The sequence below is a fragment of the Pan troglodytes genome, chromosome 19 (assembly GCF_028858775.2).
Source record: "Pan troglodytes isolate AG18354 chromosome 19, NHGRI_mPanTro3-v2.0_pri, whole genome shotgun sequence".
Classification (NCBI taxonomy): domain Eukaryota; kingdom Metazoa; phylum Chordata; class Mammalia; order Primates; family Hominidae; genus Pan; species Pan troglodytes.
This window is the reverse complement of record NC_072417.2, coordinates 79,392,407-79,417,583: the sequence shown is the minus strand read 5'-3', so window position 1 is coordinate 79,417,583 and position 25,177 is coordinate 79,392,407. Positions and strand designations below refer to the sequence as shown.

The following is a 25,177-nucleotide window of genomic DNA, read 5'->3' as shown; positions in this document are numbered from 1 at the left end:
CAACATTTCTATAGTAACTTCTTCCTATCCGTCACATTAATTCTCTTACCCAATGTATACTCTCATGAAGATGGACTCTACCTTTGCCTAAATTTTGCAGGGAGGTACAGGCAGGATTGGGGGCAGGGAGGATAGGGCAGTGAGGAGAGAAGGAACCAGATAGGCGGTAGCTTCCCTCTATGAAAAGAATCAGCAGTTGGACCTTAGGTGAGGAAGTTACCTCAGTTTCCTCATTTGGAAAAAAAAATGGACTAGATGCAACTATCACTAAATCTCTTCCCAGCCCTAATATTCCATGCAATGTACATGCAACCCCTCACTACTAACTGGTTGTTAAATGATAATCACAAATCAAACCATAGTGAAGTAGAAAACTCTCACTTCCCAGAGCTGTAATGGTATAGACTGGGGTTCTGTTTCTAACAATCAATTTTAAACGTTAAATATATCAAAACCCATCATGAAAAGAAAGTAAAACCCCATATATGCATTCAGACACATGTATTACATTCATGAAACCCAACAATATTAAAGCTAAGTTGTCAAATCTTCATTTTGGAGGATGTTTCTACTATGCGGAGCTTGACTACTGAAGCAGCTTAAACACAAGTCTTATAAAATTAGGAGTAAAGCACATTTATTTAACACATATTTATGAAGCATCTACTAGATACCAAGCACTATGTCAGATTTTAGCTGAACAAAACCAGACACAGTCCATACTCTCAAGAAGTTTGGATCTGGCGGAAGAGCATGAAAAACTATCACAAAAAGAAATCTCCTGGTGACAAAAAAGGTGTTCTTTATCACCCCCAAAGATCTTCCAACTACATTTAAAAATAAGACAATTTATCTCAAACTTTACCTAATACTTTCATGTACGTTAATGGCTCTTAAAAGTCTTCAGGTAGTATATGCTTAAGTACAAGTTTAAATTTACAGTGACTCCTTCAATGATCCTTTACTCTCTATTTCATCAAAATTAAATATCTGCAGCAGGCAAGGAGTAGCAGCCTTCTCCTTCAAGATTTTCAGGCTGGGCGCGGTGGCTCACACCTGTAATCCCGGCAATTTGGGAGGCCGGGGCGGGCGGATCACTTGAGGTCAGGAGTTCGAGACCAGCCTGAGCAACATGGTGAAAACCCATCTCTACCAAAAATATAAAAATTAGCTGGGCGTGGTGATACATGACTGTAGTCCCAGCTTCTCGGGAGGCTGAAGCAGGAGAATAGCTTAAACCCAGGAGATGAAGGTTGCAGTGAGCCAAGATTGTGCCACTGCACTCTAGCCTGGGTGACAGAGTGAGATTCTATCTCAAAAAAAAAAAAAAAAAAAAAAAAAGAAAAATTTTTCAGCTTAACTTTTCTGGACTATCTTTTTCAACTTTCTTGAAATGTCTTGTGCAGTTTCCCTTGAATTCTAATGTGATTTCAACTGGTTTTATTCCCCCTGAAGTGATCAAATAAATCATCTTTGGTTCATGCTGTCTTCCTTTGACATCTCACCTGTTCATTAGTATTTTGAAGACAGCTCGATATCGGTGCTGGAATCCCTGCTTCCTGCAAAGGCCTATGGATTCGACCTTCTCTAATCACACATCCCTGCCATCAAATCAATCTATCAGGTTTCTTTATCCCTGTTGACTCTGGCACAGCAGTGCCTACAACCTTCATGCAACATCAGCCACAGAGAGTGGAATCGAAGTGAATCACGTGAGTCGGGCAATTACTGTGTAAAAGGACCATTTATGATGAGAAAAAAATCATACAAGTAAGGGGCTATCAGTCAAACCATTATACATGAGGGTCTCATATATACCTTAAGTCTTTGCTCAGTACCAGCGCATCAGAGGTCAGGAGGAGGAATAACAGAGGCCACAAAAACAAGTTACATGGGATGCATTTTTGCCTAACTTTGTCCTCGTTTGGAGCAAGTCAGATTAAACATTAATTTTCATAATCTAGGACCATCAAGATGCATCCTAGGTTCTCAGGTGAAATATCTGAAACATTTCTTTTAATTTATGACAATAAATTGATCTTCCTACTCATTCCCTTTTTAAGCACCTGCCATCTTGGCTTTTCACCACCATATTGAAATTGCAACAAATCTGCACTTGATGTTATCGATCCTCCCATACTTGGAAACTCTTTCTTAACTGCTTTCTGTGATATGAAAGTGAATCCCAAACGCACATCTTCAGTCCTGACAGCACAACAGCTCTAGAAAGCCCTTGCCTACGGGACAATCTCCAGTTAAGAGGTACAAAACAAGGCCAGCATCTTAAACAGGCTTTGGCTACAAATAAACAGAAAACCTAACTCAAAATGGCTTAGACCAGAAGTGAACAAACTTTTTCTCTAAAAGACCAGATAGCAAATATTTAAGCCTTTGTGAACCATACTGTCTCTCTTTCATAACTACTCAATTCCACCACTGCAATGCAAAAGCAGCCACAGACAATATGACATTGCTGCATGCCAGTAAAACTTTATTTACAAAAAACAAGTGAGGCCAGGCATGGTGGCGCATGCCTATGATCCCAGCACTTTGGGAGGCCAAGGCGGGTGGATTGCCTGAGCTTAGGAGTTCAAAACCAGCCTGGGTAACATGGCACAACCTCGTCTCTACGAGAAATACAAAAATTAGCCAGACATGATGGCACACACCTGTAGTCCCAGCTACTTAGGAGGCTGAGGTGGGAGGATCACTTGAGCCCAGGAGGTAGAGGTTGCAGTGAGCCAAGACTGCACCACTACGCTCCTGGAAGACAGAGCAAGACCTCGTCTCTTAAAAATTTTTAAAAAAAAATTTTTTTAAGTGGCTGGTGTCTCATGGACCATAGTTTGCCAACCCCTGCCTTAAACAATAAAGGTTAATAATCTTACAAAAAGGTCTGAGGCAGGAAAACCCCAGGGTTAATTAATTTAGCCACTCAACCACCTACAAAGGTCCTGTTTCCTTCTGCCAGCTTTCCTCATGGTCACAGGATGGCTGCCACTGCTCCAGGAGATACATGCACACATGGCAACATCCAGCAGCAGCTGAAACAACCTCTTCTTTGTGTCCCTTTTTAGGGTAAAGAAACCTTTCTCAGAAGTTACCTGCTCACTAACAGGAATCACATGCCCACCCTTGAAGGGTATTCCCATGACTGTCTCAAAGCAGTCAGGATTTACCCAAGTTACAAGGGCAAGGGTTGGACAGTTGAACAAAACGGGGGTTCTTGCAGCACAGGAAGAGGAATGGCTCTGGTGTAGATAGTACTGGTGCCAGCAGATGGTGCTACAATAATCTTCCTCCTCAAACCACCTCCCCTCTGCAACCACCCAAATCTTTTAACGTTTCACTTACTCCTTCCTGTCTTCCTGTCTGTTTGCTCCGCCTCCCTGGACCATTGACACAACCTGAAATCTTGCTCCTGTATAATCACTTTGCACAACACAGGCTGCCTAACCTTTATGGTCAAACACCACTCCCAAGTTGTCACTCACTAGTGTTTCTCCTCAAAAACTTACAAAAGTTCCTATAGATGACGAAAACCAATTCCTGAGTCGGGCAGAAGGGCATGACTTCTTGCCAACCTTTCCTTCCCCACCCTACACCAGCACTCCCCACTCCAGCTGGACTGTCTGATCATCGTTCCCCGAATATCCTGGTTCATGTTCACCTCTATCCTAGACTTTCACTCTTGCTTCCTTCCTAACCTGAAATGCCCTATGTTCCCACAAATAATGACACTTTTCTCATTTTCTAATGCTGGTAGACACAGAAAAAGTAATCCAACGTAGACAAAGGAGGCCTGGGTGTGACTCCCAGCCAGCTCGGCCATTTGCTGCTACATCATCCCTCGCCCAGACAGGGACTCGCTGTGCTCAACCAGAAAGCCTGATCATGGAGGGTAATTCACAGGATCACTACGAGGACGAAATACGTGTGGTGACACCATACCTGGCATGCAACGGTTTCCTTCCTCCTCCTAACCGGCACCACCTCTAAGAATCCTTTTAACACCATTCCTACTTCCACAATTTAATGCCGTTTGCATTGGGGTTACCATGTCGCACATACCTTAGAGTTCTTGAAAGGGTAAGATACACGCAAACAAATAATATGCTAACTGAATCGCTGGGTTTCCAAAAAAAAGACACAACACCTTCTTTTCTAAGATCGCTAAAATCGCTTTCCATGCAACACTGTTTAGTTTCAGAATCAGGTAAACAGGTCACAGGAACACCATTATTTTTCTCTTCCTACCAGGTATTATGAATATACTTTCAAATGTGATTTTTTTCATGAGACTGCCACCCGACACATTTGACAATGAAAACAAAACGCCTCAAACAACAGTTTGATATGGAATTGAGAGATTTTCTCCAGACAATAAGCAACAAATAACAATACTCTATCACAGCACCATGGGGAAGGCCTGGCCTGCGTGGGCAGGACAGAAAAATACCAAACCACACACAGAACAAAGTGAGGACAGTAAGCCTGAGCAGTGTGATCAAATCTGTCAGAGGGCTCGGTGGTTGTAGCCTTGGAGGGAGAGGTCTGTGGATGCTGGTGGAGGTGGGAGAAGAAGGGTCTCGCAGGGATGTGGCCTGTCTGAATTAATCACGAAAAGAAAAGAACTAGCAGCATTCAGTGATTCTGAAAACTTTGGCTATGTTTACTCAAAAATTGTGCAGCTTCTGGGAGCGACAGGACCAACGACTATTTCTTGAATGTTCAAATATGAGCCAGACTTTACTAGACTCTTCTATATAGCAACAGTATACAGGCTGGGCATGGTGGATCATGCCTGTAATCCCAACACATTGGGAGGCCAAGGAGGGTGGATCGCTGGAGCCCAGGAGTTCGAGACCAGCCTGGGCAACACAGTAAAACCCCATCTCTACTAAAAAAATACAAAAAAAAAAAAAATTAGCCAGGCACGGTGGTGCAGGACTGTAGTCCCAGCTACTCGGGAGGCTGAGGCAGGAGAATCGCTTGAGCCCGGGTGGTTGAGGCTGCAATGAGCCCAGATCATGCCACTGCATTCCAGCCTGGGTGTCACAGCAAGACTCTGTCACCAAAAGAAAAGGGGGTGGGGGTGGGGGGAACAGCATAGAAACCTATCAATGCATTCCTTACATTGTGCATAGACACATTAAGACAAATTCAGAATATTTATGGATCTTTCATACATTGATTTTTCCAGATTTGGAAGATTTCCATCCCTATCAGTAACTTACTTCAAAGATGTGTGTGTGTGTGTGTGTGCGTGTGTGTGTGTGTGTGTGTGTGTGTGTGTGTTTGAGACAGGGTCGTGCTCTGCTGCCTCGGCTATAGTGCAGTGGTGCCATCTCAGCTCAGTGCAATCTCTGCCTCCTGGGTTCAAGCAATTCTCATGCCTCAGCCTCCCAAGTAACTGGGATTACAGATGCCGCCACCATGCCTGGCTGATTTTTTTTAGTAGAGTTTCAACATGTTGCCCAGGCTGGTCTTGAACTCCTGGCCTCAAGTGATCCACCAGCCTCGGCCTCCCAAAGTGCTGGGATTACAGGCGTGAGCCACTGGGCCCAGCCTCAAGTAATATTTTTTAAAATATGTGAGGTTCCAGGAGAATGGGAGTTTATATTAGATAGGCATCAAAGAAAACCATCATCATGCGTAATATCCAGAATACTTGCTGTTGCTTTTCTCCAGAAAGATATTCAAAACGTGAAGTGCAAGCTGAGACAAAGCCCTTGACTAAGGAAAGAAATGATGCTTGTCCCGAAGAAATACAATGGGAAAGAATGGTCCTCCTCCAGAGCCTCCCCCTAGGAGTTCACAGCTCTCTACCCTTCTGCTAAGACAGCATTATCATAATGCTGCAAAGTGCCAAAGAGAATTGTTTTAATAAACAGGGTTTTTATGCTCTTAAAAAACTTGAAGACAAGCACTTGATTCTATTAGCTAAAGTACACTGCAGCTAGCGAAGGATTCACAGTGGAATGGAGCCACATACTGCTGTCTCCAAACTGACATCACCGGCACTTAAAAGATTGAATTCTTAAACACATTCGGCTCCAGGGAAGCGCTCCCAGACTAATTAGAGTTATCCATGCAAAGTTCTAGAACTATAAGTGTGCTTTAAATATTTTTTACTGCATGGTATGATTGTGTTTCTCAACTGGGGGAGGCCACTCAACAAAACCATAATTACTATTGCAGATTACCTGGGAAGAAAAACAGTATGCATTAAAGGCTTCAGTAACAGCCAGCTTTAAAGCACAGACAGTGACCAGGACTGTCAGATGACTTCCCTAGGGGACTTTCTTCTGAGTCAGGTAATTATTGTATGTAAATGATGCTTCTAAAGAGATCTGTAAGTAATGAACATCTTTCTTAGTCATATCATTCCAAACTATTGTTAGTAAATCCCTTGTTTATAGATAAAAATTTGAGTCCAACCTCTCTGAATTATCAAACTATCAAACCTGCAAAATCCAAATAAGCCAAGATTTCCAAATATGGGATCGTAAACATGTTAAGCACAACTTTTCACTATGGTGCATAAAAGGTTGCATCAGACAAGAAACCGGGCATAAAACAAAGTACTACCAGCTTGATGACATGAGGGGCAAAATCCTCACTGCATTCCGGTGAGACTCTCTCAGCATCATGAATAAAATTAAATCGCTATCAATCCCCAACGCTTTTGCTAACAGAGTCCAGAGTTCTAAGAGTACCTCCTTCTCTGCAATAATACTTTTTTTTTTTTGAGACGAGGTCTCGCTTTTATCACCCAGGCTGGAGTGCAATGGCGTGATCTGGGCTCACTGCAACCTCCACCTCCCTGGTTCAAGCGATTCTCCTGCCTCAGCCTCCCGAGTAGCTAGGATTACAGGTGCCTGCCACTATGCTCAGCTAATTTTTCTATTTTTAGTAGAGACGGGGTTTCTCCATGTTGGCCAGGCTGGTCTCGAACTCCTGACCTCAGGCGATCCACCTGCCTCAGCCTCCCAAAGCGCTAGGATTACAGGTGTGAGCCACCATGCCCGGCCTGCAATAATGCTTTAATGAGGTGAGAGCACTATCTACCTGTGGTTATTGAATGAATCCAAGATTGCTTATAAATAATCCAACCACTGTGTTAAAAATAAGAGTGTCACGGTATATAAAAATGGTTTGACACGGGCTCTCTTATGTCCTAGATTGCATGATGCTGCTGGACAGGCAGGACTGGCTAAAAGAAGTTGGTCCTGTTGACTGGCTTCAGTGTGAGATTCTCTATTTCTATATTATTGCACAGAGCCCTGAAGCCAGTGAAAACCCTCACTGCCCTTCTGGGCCTTTAGAACATTTCGAAACTAACATGTCTTCAGGGCATTCCTTTATCCTTCTTCTAGATATGACATGTATTCATCCAATAATATCCAACCTATATTTATTGAGGGCTTACGCTATGCTCTAGGTGCTAGGGATACAGTTTTATGAATAAAACAAAATTCCTGTTTCATGTTCTAATCCATGACACATCAAATAATTATTAACTGAGCTCTTGAAACAGAACGGCCAATGTACTATGAAAAAGTGAAGTGGGTGTTATGAGCTGAACCTCACTCCCCAAAAATTCATGTTAGTCTCCCCTCAAATCACTCATGTTAAAGTCCCAATCCCCAGTATCTCAGAATGTGACCTTATTTGGAAATAGGACCTTTTAGAAAGGCAAGAGGGTTATATGAGGTCATTAAGGTGGGCCCTAATCTGGTAGGACTGGGATCTTTATGAGAAGAGATTATGACAAACAAGGACAGAGAGAAAACCATGTAAAGACACAAGGAGGAGATGGCATCGACGAGTCAAGGAGAGAAGCTCCAGACAAAACCAACCCCCTGCTGACACCTTGATCTTAAACATCTAGCCACCAGAATTGTGAAAAAATAAACTTCTGCTGTTTAAGCTACCCAGTCTATGGTACTCTGTCATAGCAGCCCTAGCAAACTAAACAGTGGGTAAAAAGGAAAAAGTAGAGAAAAAGAAATTTCAAGGCCAGGCATGGTGGTTCACACCTGTAATCCCAACACTTTGGGAGGCCAAGGCGGGTGGATCACTTGAGGCCAGGAGTTGGAGACAAGCCTGGCCAACATGATGAAACCCAGTCTTCACTAAAAAAAAAAAAAAAAAAATTAGCCAGGCCTGGTGGCGGGCGCCTGTAATCCCAGCTACCTGGGAGGCTGAGGCAGGAGAATTGCTTGAACCTGGGAGATGGAGGCTGCAGTGAGCTGAGATGGTGCCACTATACTCCAGCCTGAATAACAGAGTAAGACTCTGTCTCAAAAAAAGAAAGAAAAGAGAAGAGAAGAAAGAAGAAAGAAGAAAGAAAATTTCAGAGCTATCTTTCCCTATAAAGCTGAAAATCACTTGATAGAGCTACAAAAAAAAAAAAAAAAAAGAGGCTGTGGCTGAGTTCTGACATAATTACACAAACTGACAATAGAGGTAAGTGGTCAAAGGGAAAAGGGACTGCCTCTTCCTTCCAGAAAGGCAAAAACCCGAAACTGGCCCCTAAAGCAGTTCTCTGTTCCATTAGAAGAGCCTGTGAACTCCCATGACAAACACCAAAATCTTTTTACTCCCTCTCTAAATTACTCAACCAAAACCTTCAGTTTCACTTCTCTTCCTCCTGAGCAAAAGCAGAAGGCAGTATGCATGTGCCCAACTGGAGTAGCCATCAGGCAAGCATTTTATCAGGCAAGCATTTTTCAACTTCACTGGAGTAGCCATCCAACATGCGTTTTTCATCTTCATTGTGCAATGACGCTTGGACTCCGTCACCAGACAGTCGTCCACCAATTTAGAACCTAGGAAGCCAGGTTTCCCATGACAGCATAACAATAATGCATTATCAACAAGCTAGTAGAAATTCCAGTCCTTTCTTTCTTCAGGGTTAATTTCTCTCATTATGTGAAGGGGGTTTTGAAGTTCCACAAAGGAGGGGAATGCAGGGGACAACGACATCACTGAATTCCAAAACTTCAGGCCAAAAGAGAACATTGATTTGACTGTCTTCTTAGTCCAAAACTGGTCTCAAGATGATAAAAATCGCCAGTCAAAATCCTCCAAATGTCTTTTCTTCCCTCTGACTACAAATGCTCCATGCTCCTCAACCTAGAATGGGCTACATCCCGAAAAACCACCATATATTGAAAGTATTGTCGTGCATTTAATACACCTAACACCATATCGTAGCCGAGCCTACCTTAACCGTCCACAGAACACTTACATGAGCCTACAGTTGGGTAAAATCATCTCATGCAAAGCCTATTTGATAATAAAATGTTAAGTATCTTGTGTATTTACTGAATGCTGTGCTGAAAAATGAAAAACAGAATGGTCGTACAGGTACTTGAAGTACAATTTCTACTGAATTTCTATCACTTTTACACCGTCATGAAGTTGAAAAATCTTAAGCCAAACCATGCTAAGTTGGGACCATCTGTATTAGTTCTGACTCTTGCCTAAAGCTTAGACAAAGCTGATGCTTCATAATCTTTAAGAACATGTCCCCTCGCCAGGTGCGGTGGCTCACGCCTGTCATCCTAGCACTTTGGGAGGCCAAGGCAGGTGGATCACCAGGTCAGGAGATCAAGACCATCCTGGCCAACATGGTGAAACTCCCTCTCTACTAAAAATACAAAATTAGCCGGGCGTGGTGGCATGCTTCTGTAGTCCCAGCTACTTGGGAGGCTGAGGCAGGGGAATCGCTTGAACTCAGGAGGCGGAGGTTGCAGTGAGCCAAGATTGTGCCACTGTATTCCAGCCTGGTGACAGAGCAAGACTCCGTCTCATATTAAAAAAAAAAAAAAAAAGAACACGACCCAGAATGGGGTTTGTTTACCCCTTCAACAAACACTGACTGAGGACGCGTTATGTTTACTACACATTGCTGTGGCTCAGTAAGTGCTGGGCACAAGATGTCAATAAATAAAGAAATAAATGGATGGACCTATGCCTTGGAGACTTTCCCAATCATGCCCCAAGACATCAATCTCCAAGACTCTATTAAACTTGTAAGTTTAATAAAGTAGGCAGGTTTCTTTTTTCTTTAACATATGAAGCATAATATAATCTGATGATTCAGAAGGGACTTCAAGATTGTGTTGTGCCGTTTTTCTCATGCGGAGTGTTTAATTCTGGTTAGTAAAACCTTGAACCAAAAAAAATTCACATATAATTCACATCAAGTGACTAAAGGCAGATACAATATGGGCATTTTGATGTGTACATTTGTACTTGACCAGGGCACAATTTATAATATACTAAGAAAGCTTTAAAAATTAATTATAAAATGAGTATTTTTAGCACCCTTAGTAACAGCTACTTGTTTTAAACTATTATTTCGTTTTTGGTGACCAAATTATATTTGACCATAATTAAAGAACATATAACCTTAAAATAACATTTAAGAAACACAGTTACAACAGACACATGTTATATTAAATGAAGAAAGGAAAGAAATGTACATGTATTAAAGGGTACTGAGGTTTTTCAAACCCATTCTTTTGAAAAGGCCTTTTTATTCACTTTCATTTAAGTCAATTTAAACCTAAAAAATGTCTCTACTCAGTATGCTTACAGAAAGAGGTGACATCAGTGTTGAGCACATGACTGCCTAATAACCACTCAGTGCTAATCATTGAACTAGTATTCTTATTTGATTATCCTAACATAATAATTGAGCCCATGTATATACGCAAGATATGGAGGATCCAACTGATCAACTGCAGAAAGAAAAACACTCAAAAAATGCTGAGGCCAGGTGCAGTGGCTCAAGCCTGTAATCCCAGCACTTTGGGAGGCTGAGGTGGGCGATCACGAGGTCAGGAGATCAAGACCATCCTGGCTAACACGGTGAAACCCCTTCTCTACTAAAAATACAAAAAAAAAAAAAATTAGCCGGGCGTGATGGTGGGCGCCTGTAGTCCCAGCTACACGGGAGGCTGAGGCAGGAGAATGGCGTGAACACAGAAGGCGGAGCTTGCAGTGAGCCGAGATCACGCCACTGCACTCCAGCCTGGGCAACAGAGTGAGACTCCCTCTTAAAAAACAAACAAACAAACAAAAACGCTGAAACCGGCTGGGAGCAGTGGCTCGTGCCTATAATCCCGCACTTTAGGAGGCTGGGGCGGGAAGATCACTTGAGGTCAGGAGATCGAGGCCACCCTGGCCAATATGCTGAAACCCCGTCTCTACTAAAAATACAAAAATTAGCCAGGCGTGGTGACATGCACCTGTAAGTCCCAGCTACTTAGGAGGCTGAGGCAGGAGAATCGCTTGAACCCGGGAGGCAGAGGTTGTGGTGAGCTGAAATCGCGCCACTGCACTCCAGCCTGGTGACAGAGCAAGACTCCATCTCAAAAAAAAAAAAAAAGGCTGAAACAAATGACAAATGGATATGACTGAATCACTGTACCTTTTTGACACAACCTTAAATCTTCGTTTTACTGTTTACTGTATATTATTTGGTACTTCTGGATTCAGTAGTTGGAATAAAAACAAGTTTCTGTATTCAAACATATCTACAGAATGTCAATATAAAATGTATGCATATATACATTTACTATACACATACGCGCACACACACAAGTAGGCAGTTTTCTTATAGCTTTTAGATCTGCTTAATCCACAGACATCTGCAAGCCATTCCCATCTTTTTCAGCAAGAACTGTCCTTCCTTCACACCTGTACGTCCTTCCAAATGGGGGACACAGCTTCAACAGAAGACAGTAAAACCCACGTGCACCAAAAAGTTTACAGAAATGTGTGCTGAGTGATCCGCACTGCCCATGAAGAGGTCCACGCTCAAACATGGCTAATTTGGGGAAAATAAAACAGAGAGTGTGCAACATTGCTGTGCAGATTTGTGTTTTGTATTCCTAGCATGGGAGTTACCATAGAAATAAAAGAGGTAAGTAGTTTAAGAAAAATCCCAGTTGCATGCATCCTGGGGACTGTGAACCAAAGAATGGCCTGAGCAACTCTAGGACTCTTTTTTGCCATGAAGAGAACGATATTTAAATTGGATTTCAACAGAGGAATAACTATCTCTATCAGGAAAAGTCATGTGTTTTACCTTCCACTACCTGAGAGGCAGCCAAACAAAAGACCAAACGTGAGCCTGGGCAATGGGCAACAGGTAGCTGTCGCTTTGCAGTGACACTGGAGGCAGAGGGACCCTCCTTACCTGGGGTGGTGTGCAACTGAGAAAAGAGACAGCAGGAGTTCTCTGCAGGTACATGTGATGAGTGTTTGCTCAACTGAAAATCTAAGCTTAGAGCAATTCCAGAGAGAGAATGCAAGTCTCTACAAGCAGAAATGGCCTGAAGCCATCCTTGCAGCCTAGGAATGGATGGCCACAGAGGCAACACAGGACAGTAACAACCAAAGATGATAATCCAGGCAAAGACAAATTCCTCTGCTGCACCTGGCTCGGGATTTCACCAGATCTTTAGGGACCAAAGTTCACACTAGCCAGACAGTTTTGTGGTATTAGGGCACCTGTATCTGTAATTATACCTAAATTGAACAATACGGTAAACTGCAGTAAACTATGCTATGGATTTAATAATTTTCAATTAATCTTTTTATTGTATTAAAAAAAAAAAAAGGCCAGGCTGGGCACGGTGGCTCACACCTGTAATTCCAGCACTTTGGGAGGCCGAGGCAAATGGATCACTTGAGCTCAGGAGTTTGAGACCAGCCTGGCCAACATGGCAAAACCTCCATCTCTACCAAAAATACAAAAATTAGCTGGGCGTGGTAGGGGGCACCTGTAGTCCCAGCTGCTCAGGAGGCTGAGGCAGGAGAATCACTTGAACCCGGGAGGCAGAGGTTGCAGTGAGCCAAGATCGCGCCATTGCACTCCAGCCTAGGTGACAGAGCGAGACCACCCACCCACCCCCAACTTTTTTTTTGAGACAAAGCCAGAGTTCCAGAACCTTTTCCAATACTGTGACACATGGACAGGGTAGATCTCAGACAGACAATCCACAGTGAGGTTTCTGGCACCCGGGATGTGCAGTCCACACACAGGAACAGGATGTTTCCAGCAGGAGGAGGAAGCACAAGGTTACACAGGCTTCAGAGTCAGGCTGCCAGGGATCAAATCCCAGCACCTCCTTTTTCCTGTGATCGGGCTTGTTCAACTTCTTTGATATCTCTAAACTAGGGATAACAACAGCACCCGCTTGAGACTATTGGGTGGATTGACTGAACTCATCTATGTAAAATGCCCAGCACATAATAAGCTTCATGAGCTGTTATAATTAAGGTCAGTCCTTGAAAAGGCTTAGTGGAGTTTGGGCAGGTGGCTACACGGTGGGAGAGGATCCAGCTGTGCCTGTCAGTCCCCAGCTGCCGGCCACATGGATGCTCCCCACTCCCCTAGCCACCTCTGCCTGTGTACACTTCTGCCACTGCCGCTGCCTCTGCTTCCCTCTCCCTGTTCCAGCCCATCAGGCACACATGTGGAGTTGCACTAATGCCATTCCGCTGCAGCTTTCTGCATGGCCCACACCCATCTTTTCCAGGGTGTCCACTCTCAGCCAGTCAGGATGGTGGTTGCCCATCCTGCAGGGGTCCAGGACCTGTAGCCTGTGTGATAGTCACCAGCAGCAGCTAGTCTATCAGCCACCTCAGTAGAGGCAGGTGACAACAGTGCAGGCTCTTTCATGATGGGAGACTTTGGAATTAGTTACAGATGAGTAAGAGAAACCCATAGTGAGGGAGGGGGTCTTACCTGTTCATTCATCCATTTAACCACCATTTACAGAATGCCCACTGTGTGCCAGTCAGTATCCAGAATTCCCAAAGAGGCACCTAACGAATGGGAATGCATGCAGCCTGACAGTGTGGGTGGCTTGTCACTTACAGCAGCCTCCTGCCCAGGTTTCTTTAAGCCTTTCAAGGACTGACCTTAATTATAACAACAGCTGATGAGTGCTTATGTGCCAGGCATTTTATATGGACGGATTCATTCAGTCCACCCAACAAGTTTGAGCAGGCACTGTTGTTATCCCCATTTCACAGATGAGGAAGCAGACAGCAAAAAAGGCAACCAGGCAAAGTCCCTATCGCCCAACCTACCCAGAAACCAACAGACCCCAGGGCATTTAGAGCTGGAAAGGGCTAGAAAGCTTACCACTTTTTTTTCTTTGAAGTTGAACACTTCTTTGAACGCTTTCTCTAACATCGATTTAAGGATATCTTTGATCTTTGTGGAAACAAAGAAGAATGCTTTAAGACTGCGCTTAGAAATCTGGCCGTTTGGTTTTAAGGTCATTGGCCTCTGCCTACTGTGCTCCTGAATGAATAGCTCAGGACTTCCAGGGCTACCTTTGGGCCAAAAGTTAATAATTTACAGCTGAGCAAGTGTAGGTAAACTGCCACTTTACAGCAAGCTTCTAATCCCTCACTGATCACTTTGAAAATTACAAAGGACATTCACTTCAAGTGTGAGCCAATTCAGAATCAACCTCATGCTAATTTGATATAAGCTGTTCACTGAGGGAAAAAGTCCAAAGGGGGTTCTAACTTATTTTCTAAATGAACATCGTATCAAAATTAAAAATTCAATGACAGCATCTTTTAGCTCAATCATAGTTAAGTATATAATACTGCTGAATTTAAAGTCAGCAGAGATTATCTAGACTTTACTATGAAATATAGATAAGCTGCGCTTTTAAAAGGTGTATTTAAATTACTGATTATAAAAGTAATCCAAGCCCATTTGTGAAAATTTGGAAAATGTGGAAGAGTATAAAGAAAAAAAAAACTACTCATTCTATGAGCACCGAGAGATAAACGTTATCATGTTGGCGCACTTCCTTCTGGCCTTTTTCTCCGGGTACATTTAAGTGTATTTTCATTCTGGTCTATTTATAGGCATTTGTACCTTGCCACTCTTCTTAACATCATGTCACTAAACTAGTCTTTAAAAACAATTTCTAGTGGCTTCATAGTATGTCTTACTATGAAGTAAGTCTCCTGGCATATAGTACATGCAGGAAGACCACAATGTATCAAACCAGCCCCTGACTTTTTCTATTTTCTCCAGTACAGTACACCGGCGTTCACCAGACTATAACATCTGCTTGAATCACATTGTCACACACAAACAGAAACCAAGCAGAGTTAGTAGCAAAAGTCCTAAAAGGTTAGATCCACTGCCAAGCTGGTCATACCATATAAGACAAGCAAAAACATCCTTGGTTATACACATGTGAAGCAAAGTATGATGCTGTGTAATAAGAAATATGTATTTGGCCTCTGGTTGTATTCATCTGTTCTCTCATTGCTATAAGGAAATACCTGAGACTGGGTAATTTATACAGAAAAGAGGTTTAATTGCTTCACAGTTCCACAGGCTGTGCAGGAAGCATGGTGACACATTTCTGGGGAGGCCTCAGGGAACTTACAATCATGGCAGAAGGCAAAGTGGGAGGGAGGCGTTTTCCATGGCAGAAGCAGGAGGAAGAAAGAGGGAGCAGGGAGGTGCTACACACTTTTAAACGACCAGATCTTGTGAGAACTCACTCCAGCACCAAGGGGATGGTGCTAAACCATTCCTGAAGGATCCACCCCCATGATCTAATCACCTCTCACCAAACCCCACCTCCAACACTGGGGATCACAATTCCTATGAGATGTGGGTGAGGATGCAGATCCAAACCATATCACTGGTATACATTTAGTTCCTGATGTAGAGCTCCTGAAACCCTTATAAATAGATAGGGACATTACGTCCCTATCTATTTATATGCATCTTTCGTTCTCATACTTAATCTTTTTTTTTTTTTTTTTTTTTTGAGATGCAGTCTCACTCTGTCACCCAGACTGGAGAGCAGTGGTGCAATTCTGGCTCACTGCAACCTCTGCCTCCTGGTTCAAGCGATTCTCCTGCCTCAGCCTCCCCAGTAGCTGAGATTACAGGTGCCTGCCACCATGCTCAGCTAATTTTTGTATTTTTAGTAGAGACGGGGTATTGCCATGTTGGCAAGGCTGACCTCGAACTCCTGACCTCTAGTGATCTGCCTGCCTTGGCCTCCCAAAATGCTGGGATTACTGACGTGAACCACCACACCCAGCCCTGATACTTAATCTTTGACCCCAGTTCCTAACACAGAGCTCATAAGAGCTCTGTAATTTCCTGAGAGACCGGAGTGTCTGACACAGAGCTGCAAAATCTTTTGGAATCTGTTGGGTAATGGGAGCATCTTTTGTTCTAATGAGGCGACACTTGGTGGGCTCCTCAATAGTCTCCTGATGCGTAGGTGGCTGGTTGCCAGGAAAAGCATCTGATTAGAGGCTGAAACTCTCAACCCCACCCTCTGACCTCTGGGGAGGGGAGAGAGGCTGCGGGTTGAATTGATCACCAATGGTCAATGATGTAATCAATCATGTCTACATAACAGATAAGCTCCTGGTTGCTGAGGTGCCAGGAGGCTGGCACATCTGGAAAGGGCATGGATACTCCACCCCCCTGCCTACATGCCCTACTGTGCATCTCTTCCTTCTGGCTGTTCATCTGTATCCCTTGAAATATCCTTTATAATAAATCAGCAAATATAAGTATTTGCCTAAGTTCTGTGAGCTGCCCTAGTAGATGAACTGAGCCTGAGAAGGGGCGATGGGAAGGCAAAGTTAGAGACAGTCAGTCAGGAGCACAGGTCACAATCTGGCGATTTAGGTTGGCATCTGAGGAGAGAAGCAGTAGTCTCTTGGGACTGAGCCCTTAACTTGTGGGATCTGACACTACTGCCAGGTGGGCAGCGTCAGAACTGAACTGAACTACACAGCTGGTGTCTGCTGGAGAATTGCTTGGTGTGTGTGTTGTGGGGGGTGCGGAATCTCCACATATCTGGTATCTGAAGTGTTGTGTTGAGTGGTGTATCAGAGTAGGAAGAACACCTCGGTTCTTCCCATCTCTAATGGCTGGTATCTGCTGGGGAACGGATTGGCTGCTGGTGTGGAGAAATCCTCACGTTTTAGAGACCACGGAGGAAGTGATCTCGATTAGAATACGAAAAACACTTTGGTTTTTTCCTATCTCTTACAGATCAGAGGAAGAGGAAGGGTGGTGTATCTTCATGAAACTACTAACCCAAACCCAGAACACAGCCATCTCGCTACTAAAGTAAGTCAAAAGCGCTTGGGAAATTCACAAAGGAAGGACACCAGAAAGCAGGTGGCACATAGCTCAGACATAAACCCCTGCAGAAGTTCGTGGGGCAAATGGGTCCCTGCAGCTCCTAGTGTGGACTCTCCCATTTTCCAAGGGCAGATGTTCACAAACTTGGGGCTCAGGACAAATACTCAGGGTTATTTCCCTTGAAGTGACACATTAACTTCATTCATTTTAAAGAAAACGTCTGATAAATGCCCAAGTCTGAAAAACTGATTTGTCAGTCGCTCTTTTAAGTAAAAGTGCAAAAGTAAATAAATAAATAGAAATTTTAAAAATAGGCCAGGTGCAGTGGCTCACGCTTGTAATCCCAGCACTTCAGGAGGCCAAGCCTGGTGGACGACTTGAGCTCAGGAGTTCGAAACCAGCCTGGCCAATATGGAGAAACACCATCTCTCCCAAAAATACAAAAATCAACTGGGTGTGGTGGTGTGTGCCTTGGGAGGCTGAGGGGGGAGGATCACCTGAGCTCAGGAAGTCAAGGCTGCAGTGAGCAGTGATCATGCCACTGCACTCCAGCCTGGGTGATGGAACAAGACCCAGTCTTAAGTAAATTAATTAATTAAACTAAGTAAAAGTGATGTTCCATGAAAATAGTGGCTAGTTCCATTCATTACTCAAAAAAAAAAAAAGATTTTTTTTTCCTGAAAAATAATGATCTCTCAGTGTCCAGAGGCACTTTATCCATACTTCTCATTTTATTACAAAGAATATTTTTAAAAAGTAAGGTTTTTTTAATATTCTCAAAAAATACCAGAAAGTAGGTGGCCCATTGCTCAGACAAGAATCCCTGCAGCACAGTCAGGGTTTAATGACATTAATACTGCTTCATCAAGGCCACTCTCAAGTGAAACTGACTCTTTTCCTTTTTTACTGCACATGGTGGGAGGGGAAGATCAGGACGGCCGCTAGTGGCTGTGCCACTGCCTTGACTCACACCAAGACACAAGCAGTTTCGTCCACCTCTGCTTTTGCACCATTCGGGCAACTGTCAACAGTGAAAACAACAAAAGCATCTAAGTACTACCATGAAAAGTGGTTTGGCCTTAAAGACCCTCTGGTCTTGTAGACTCCCGGCAGTCCACAGACCATGCCTTGAGAATAGCTGTCCCAGACGGCAGGAAAACTAAAACTTCAGGATGGGTTTTCATGGTTTTATTTTTGTTTTTTTTAACAAAACAATAAGTACACAGATAATCTCAAAACATCTAAGCGTGTCTAAACGACCAAAGATTGCTCTGTTTTTAAAGACTTAAGAATTTGCAAGCATGGCTGCGCGCAGTGGCTCATGCCTGTAATCCCAGCATTTTGGCAGGATCCTTGTCCCCAGGAATTCAAGACCAGCCTGGATAACATAGAAAGAATCTATCTTAAAAAAAAAAAAAAAAAAGCCAGATGTTGGTGCTACAGGGGCACAACTATACTCTCAACTACTTAGGAGGCTGAGGTAGGAGGATCGCTTGAGCCCAGGAGGTTGAGGCTGCAGTGAGCCATGACTGCACCACTGCACTTCAGCCTGGGCGACAGGGCAAGACCCTGTCCCCAAAACAAAACAAAAACAGAATTAACAAAGAATATATACAATTATCAAACATGGAAAACACTAAGTCTATGCACAGATCAGTTCACTCAGGCTCTGTGGGTGGGTAAGGGCATCTCTAAGGCAAAGCAAAAGCAAACTCCTTTCCAGAGTAGAGCGCACACATGAAAAAGTAATTTACTGGTTAAATTCAAAAGTTCAGCTACCTGGCTGGGCAAGGTGGCTCACGCCTGTAATCCCAGCACTTTGGGAGGCCAAGGTGGGCGGATCGCCTGAGGTCAGGAGTTTGAGACCAGTTTGGCCAACATGGTAAAACCCTGTCTCTACTAAAAATACAAAAATTAGCCAGGCGTGGTGGTATATGCCTGTAGTCCCAGCTACTCGGGAGGCTGAGGCAGGAGAATCGCTTGAACCTGGGAGGTGGAGGTTGCAGTGAGCCAAGATCGCGCCACCACACTCCAGCCTGAGTAACAGAGTGAGACTCTGTGTCTCAAACAAACAAACAAACAAACAAAAAGTTCAACTACCTAACAATGTCAATGAATTGGAAGGGAATTTACATAACTGCTCTCAGAAACCAAAAATAACAATATTTTTTAAGCTAAGGTGTAATTTTCTTATATTGAAGTGTTTATTTAGCAGTTTCAGCAACTGCAAAAGATCCCTCAAACAAGGAAAAGCTATAATGACTTAGTCCAGTTTTCAGTGACAAGCAACACAGACCAGCCACGTCTGAGTTTCCATTTGTGAGTTCATTCATGGGAAATCTTTTTGCAGTGTTCACAGTATTCATCATGTACAAATATTCCTCATATAAATAGGAAAAAGCACCCCCAAATAATGAAAACACAAACAAAAAAATCATTAATCAAAAAAAAAATCTCTGTTGGTATCACCTATAAAATTAAAGAGAGATTCCCAAGGTAGAAATCCATTAATATATTTGCTATAAAGTTTCGTGAAAGGGACTGGGGAGATACTGAACCAGTCCTCACCTTCACTCCAAGCCTGGCATAGCACCTGGCACTAGGAGGCCAACAGCTGGTACTTGTTTATTGAACAAAGGAATGAACACACAAATGAACGAGTGAACAAAGTAGATGATCACAGACCAGCAGGATCTACTAACTGAGTCTGATTTCTTCTCTTTTATTTATTTATTTATTCTTTGAGACGGAGTCTCACTCTGTCGCCCAGGCTGGAGTGCAATGGCGCGATCTCGGCTCACTGCAAGCTCCACCTCCCAGGTTCATGACATTCTCCTGTCTCAGCTGGGACACAGGCGCCTGCCACCACGTCTGGCTAATTTTTTTGTATTTTTTAGTGGAGACGGGGTTTCACCGTGTTAACCAGGATGGTCTCGATCTCCTGACCTTGTGATCCGCCCACCTCAGCCTCCCAAAGTGCTGGGATTACAGGCGTGAGCCACCGCACCCAGCCCTGAGTCTGATTTCTATGTGGAGCTCTCAGAATATTGAAGACTTCTGATTTTATCTATCTAAAATACAAGCCTATTTTCAAATACAGAATTTTGAGAGGTTGATAGTTTCTAATACTTCCAATTCATCTGAGAGAGTGACAACATATATTGTACAGAGCTATCAGGTATACTAATGCAGGCAACAGGCATTGGCTTTCCTAAGTTTTTCCATCCCTAGAAAAATAATCTATCATAAATGCTAATTCATCAATGGAATAGACATGGTCCACAGGAGTCCAAGACAAGGAGGTGTCACCTGCCTTGTATGCAAAAATAGAGAAGGCACAAGTTACACATGGTACCCCCTAAGGCCTCACAGAAGCATCCACGACTTTCAACAAGTGAACTTGAGGAGAAAGGGAGAACGAACCCCTAAGTCTTATTCACCCCCTGCCTCCATCCCATCCCAGCCCTGGTATGTTCTGTCTTTCATGAGTGGACGTCACAATGCTTCCTAAACTCCCTCAAGCCTTTACTTACAAGAGGTAACTCAAAAACTTACCAAAAAGTTAAGGTTTTCTGATAACTGACAACCACTATTTATTCTTCTTCTTCTTTTTTTTGAGACTGGGGAGGGAGTGCGATGACGCGATCTCAGCTCACTGCAACCTCCGCCTCCCAGTTCAAGCGATTCTCCTGCCTCAGCCTCCTAAGTAGCTGGGATTACAGGCGCACACCATCACGCCCGGCTAATTTTTGTATTTTTAGTAGAGACAGGGTTTCATCGTGTTGGCCAGGCTGGTCTTGAACTCCTAGCCTTGTGATCCACCCACCTCGGCCTCCCAAAGTGTTGGGATTACAGGTGCAAGCCACCGCGCCAGGCCAACAACCACCATTTCAATCAAAAGTGCTATACTTCCCACACATCAAATCAACTAATGAGCAGCAAATTATTTGTTGCTGACCTTCTCTTTTTCTGCTCTTATTACTGCTGAAGGTAAAATGAAATGAAGACTTGTGCTAAAAATGCATGGAGTAAGACTATAACCAATTTTTTAAAAAGCTAGATAAACCAAACAACGCAAAAATAGGTAACAGAAGATTGACATAGACAGTCCCAGTTAGACAAGCACACGCAAACATATACACGGTGCTTTAATGCCTAAGCTGGATTTTATGTCATTGATTCAAATTAGTTGACACGGATTAAATGTATTCCCTCATTTTTACAAACTAGTTTTCAAAGCTCAAGTTACAATATTTGACAACCTTGAGACTAAAGTAATGCCCTAAAATGCAGTTCTCTAAATTATACCATTACAAAGGTACTAATTAATTAACAGTCAATGAAATATAGTCAATTCAATCTCATAGCCAGAAGGTCTAAAAACACTGGATAATTGGATTGAAATTCTTTTCCTTCCAAATATTCTTTTTCTCAAAATTTCAGTTTATCTGCAAATAACATGCCATCAACCTATAGTTGCCTTGGACAACCTATTTTGATTACAGCATCTTTTCCAGTAAATCTTTCTTATGCTGTATATCATCCATCTATCCAAAAGAGATACAGAAAGTGAATTAGTGTCAATGCCAATTTTTATAATACGTAATTGAGCATAACCTCCATGGAGGATGGGTGGTTCCAACAACAAATTACATAAATGCTCAAATCCTTACCCAACCTATTTCAAAAAGACGAATTTCAGCTTTTATGGAAGCAATGATTTTAAATTGCTTATCTGTTATTTCTAAGAAACACACATAAAAATCTATACCTATGTTACATCCAAACTTTCAATGGGGCTTGCAATGTTCAAGAATAAACACCATAATCCTTGGCAAGTTAGAAAATCGTAAAATTCTGTTAATGAACCATAAAATACAACACTTTTTTAAACTAATATGCTAATTTAACTGTAAAGAAAAGGAAATCTACTTTTTTTAAACAAAAAATGCAAAACATTTTTCAGAGTAGCAGAATCACATGAACTTCAAATGTGCATATACAAACTATATTTTCAGTCTAGCACAATTCCTGGGATATATTTAGGTCCAAATAAATAATGCATAGATGGTGCATTAGTCCATTTTCACACTGCTGTAAAGAAATACCTGTGACTAGGTAATTTATAAAGAAAAGAGGTTTAACTGGCTCACGGTACTGCAGGCTGTCCAGGAAGCACAGTGGCTTCCGCTTGGCTTCTGGGGAGGCCTCAGAAAACTTACAATCATGGCAGAAAGCAAAGCCAGAGCAAGCTTTCTTGCAGGCACAAGTGTCAGGGGAAGATTCTACACACTTTTAAACCACCAGATCCCCGAGAACTCACTATCACAGTAACAGCCCAAGGTGATGGTGCTAAACCATCCACAAAGGATCCGCCCCCATGATCTGATCACCTCCCACCAGGCCCCACCTCCAACACTGCGGATCACAGTTCCACATGAGATTTGGGTGGGGCACAGATCCAAACCTTTTTAAGATGGATAAAACCAATGAAAAAAAAAAAAAGGTTGGCTAAACACTACAATTCATAAATTTACTCATACTTCAACAAGGTGTCCACTGAACAAGCAAAATATTAGTTGCTCTGAATCTATGCAATGATGTAAAAATATTAAAACCCAGGCTTTCATTTTAAAGCAACGAAGAGTGTCTAGAGATCACACGGGAAAGACCTCTTTAGAAGTGCAATCGTTTTCTCAAAATTAGATTTCCTGGAAAGGAAGTGTCCTCTACAGATCAAGAAGTTGCCAGCAATTCGCAGTCCCTTAGAAGCAGACAGGAGCTCTTTTCTCCAGGCGTGGTAAAACTCTGCACTAAGCTGACATCCCTCTCTCACCTGGCAGACAGTGCAGGGCATGGCAAACGGGTGGAAAAGAATGAAAGTAGATGGCCGTGTAATTTTACCTACCTGGTATCAGGCTCCAACCACCCAAACGGATTAGCCCAACTGATCGAATGCATTCTTTAAATTTTAAGTTCTCACTGCCATCCAACTTCAGCACAAAGGATTCATATCCACCAGTATCTTTTCTATGACATTAAAAACAAAAAAAAAACCTGGAAAAGCTACAATGCTTCATGAAGCTGCCTGGGCAGCGTTTTCTGCCCTGCCATAGACTCTTGGCAAAGGAGGCTGTGTATTTTCCAGGCATGATACAGAAAGTGATAATTAGCCACCTGGGAACCAGTTTTATTTTGGATTCCAGACAGACCCTTAGGTGATCCAGATAAGCCTTTTGTTCATGGAATGTTGTCAGCATCTGTACAATGGGGATCTTTTTATAAAGAACTTTAAGAGCATCCAATGAAACTTTCTTTTTAGAGCAAGTCTTCATAGTAAAGCAACTAAACCCATAAATAAGTCACATTTTTAATTCAAAGCTGCTTTCCCTCCCCCATCCCATTCTTTAATGGGAGACCTGTAATTAAAATGAGCAGAAATCAATGTACTGAAACCCAGAGGCAAATTTTTGTTATCCCGTCTTCCTAGACATCTGTAGCAAGGGATTCGGGGTGTGTTTGGAAACTGGCAATCATTCTAATGGGCTTCTGCCAGCTCCCATCACTCAACCCACTAACTCGATGATGACAGAGCAAACTGGGGCAGGCATTCAAATCTGACAGCTGGCTGGAGAAAAGGGAAGGAAGCCACATTTTTTAATGAAAAGATGAAAATAATGTATTCCATTTTTCCTCCACACCAACCATAATAATTGTCCACAGGAAGCCCCTGAAGCCCACTAATAGGAACACAGCCACAAGAAACTTGGCAGAGTCCAGCAAAGCATATTCTCCTACCAAAATGCTTGACTTTTTCAAGTTAAAAAAAAAATTGCCAATGAAGAGCACAGATAGCCATCTGCCAAGAACCTTCCATCTTCTCCATTCAGGCATTTGTACCTATTGGGAAGGATTAATTGTACATGTAAAGTAATAGGGATTGAATGATTGGATTATAAACCCTTAGAGAAACATGCTTTGCCTACCAGGAACTTCTAAATTTACATTTTAAAGCCAACTAAATCTTTAAATGTCTACTCTATCTGTGAAATTCAAATAGCAATTACACAAGGGTTGGGTTTTTTTTTCTCCCTATTATTAATGAATATGCAGCAACAGAAAACGGATGCTAGAAGATCTAGTGGTACCACTAAATATAGGTAGTGTTTTCCAAGGAAAGCAAGGGCTGGACCCGATCCAGAGAGCATCACAGGGTTGTGGACAGCCCGTGGATTAGTCTGAGGAAAGCAGAGGGACAATGCTGGTTGTGAGTTCCAGTTCAACATCACTTTGCCAATGCACCATTTTCAATAAAATGAGAAGTGAGCAGAAAACTCTGGGTTTAAGTAATGGCACTTCAGGGACAGCAGGTTCACCAGCTGTGAAATCCCCACGGCCTTCAGGCAGCTTCATTCCCACACCTGCCTCACGTGTGGAGTGCAAGCAGTGTCGGCACCTTGGGGAAGTGAACAGAGACCAGCCCATGGACAATCACTGTGCTCTGCCTTCTCTCCTGATGGGAGAGAGAGGGGCGGGCTGAAATCCCAGGAAGAGCGGTTTCAATCCCATCAAAAAGGCCTACCCCTCTCTTGGCCGGGCACAGTGGCTCACACCTGTAATCCCAGCACTTTGGGAGGCCGAGGCGAGTGGATCACTTGAGATCAGGAGTTTGAGATCAGCCTGGCCAACATGGTGAAACCCCGTCTCTACTAAAAACACAAAAATTAGCCGGGCGTGGTGGCATGCGCATGTAATCTCAGCTACTCAGGAGGCTGAGGCAGGAGAAATGCTTGAACCCAGGAGACAGAGGTTGCAGTGAGCCGAGATCGTGCCACTGCACTCCAGCCTGCACTACAGAGTGAAACACTGTCTCAAAAAAAAAAAAAAAAGGCCTACCATCCTTTCTAGCAGCCAGCATGGGAGTGTGTGGAACAGAGACTGCGGAGCCAAGGCAGAAGATTTGGGGTGAATAACAAGTTTGGTGCTTGCCTTGCA

At 43.1% G+C, this 25,177-nt stretch overlaps 1 protein-coding gene across 4 annotated transcripts in view; it reads right to left on the bottom strand.

Annotated features, from left to right (window-relative positions):
• Positions 1–25,177, bottom strand: part of PRKCA (protein kinase C alpha) — a 500,752-nt gene that overhangs the window by 373,572 nt on the left and 102,003 nt on the right. The gene's annotated exons all lie outside the window — the stretch shown is intronic.